This window comes from Lipotes vexillifer, unplaced genomic scaffold (genome assembly GCF_000442215.2).
Source record: "Lipotes vexillifer unplaced genomic scaffold, Lipotes_vexillifer_v1.1 scaffold584, whole genome shotgun sequence".
In the NCBI taxonomy this organism is placed as follows: Eukaryota; Metazoa; Chordata; class Mammalia; order Artiodactyla; family Lipotidae; genus Lipotes; species Lipotes vexillifer.
Genome location: NW_006783036.1, coordinates 27,729 through 28,861, shown reverse-complemented (window position 1 = coordinate 28,861; position 1,133 = coordinate 27,729).

Genomic DNA, 1,133 nt, shown 5'->3' with positions numbered 1-1,133 from the left:
ACAACTCAGTGATAAGTGTACTCACATCGTCGTGCGACCACCACTGCCATCATCCCTGGGATTCTTCATCTCCCCAGACAGAAACTCCGTCCCCATTCGACACTCACTCCGCATCCCCTCCTCCAGCCCCTGCCCCCACCGTCCTACTTCTGTCTCTAGGACTCTGACTGCTCTAGGGACCTCATATGAGGGGGATCACACAGGATCTGTCCTTTTGTGACTGGTTTATTTCACTCAGCATGAGGTCCTGGAGGTCCACCCATGTTGGAGCAGGTGTCAGAACTTCACTCCTCATTATGGCTGAATCCTGTTCCACACCTGTTTATCCATCATCCGTCCATGGACACGTGGCTTGCTTCCCCCTTTTGGCCGCCATGTGTAACGCTGCTGTGAACACGGGTGTGAAGGACCCGTGGGTTTTTGTATCTTCAGTGTGTTTCTGTCGACCACAGTCGTTACTCGAGGACACTCAAAATATCCCAAACTCGATGAACCATCCGCCCTGCCTCTGTGGGGATGATTACATGGTCTGTCTCTTTAGTTTTGTTATTATAGTAAATTTTGTCCATCGATCACCAAACACCACGTGCCTGGAGTGAGCCCTACTCCCTCGTGTGTGTCAGTCCGTTTGTGCGACGCTGGATCCCGTTGGCTGAGATGACCGTTTTTTTTCTCCTTCCAGTGAGTCTGCCAGGCTTCCCTGACTGTTGACCTCTCTCCCTTCCCCCACTTTTGAGCCTCAGTGATGCTGAGTCACTGAATCGGGCTGCGGGAGGGGGAGGCAGGGGGCTTCCAGGGGCTTCCATGGAACTCAGTGCTCTCATAAGAGGGCAGGAGTTCCCCGGCACCAGCCACAGAAGGGGCTTTCAGGGCAGATTCAGAGAGAGTTTCCCTGAGAGAGGAGGCTGGGAATGGAAAGGGGCTTTTGAGAAGCTGTCACCCCAAGAGCTTGGTGATTCTGAAACTCATTACCAGCCCGTGTTCCCCTGACCAGAGCACACTCTGAGTGTGAATCATGGGTCATGGTTTCAACAAAGTTATAGTGTGCCCTAGATTAGCCCAGGACAGGCTACCCATCACCTAGGAAACCCCAGACAACCATGCTGAACACACAGGGGTTTTCTCTCTCCCTC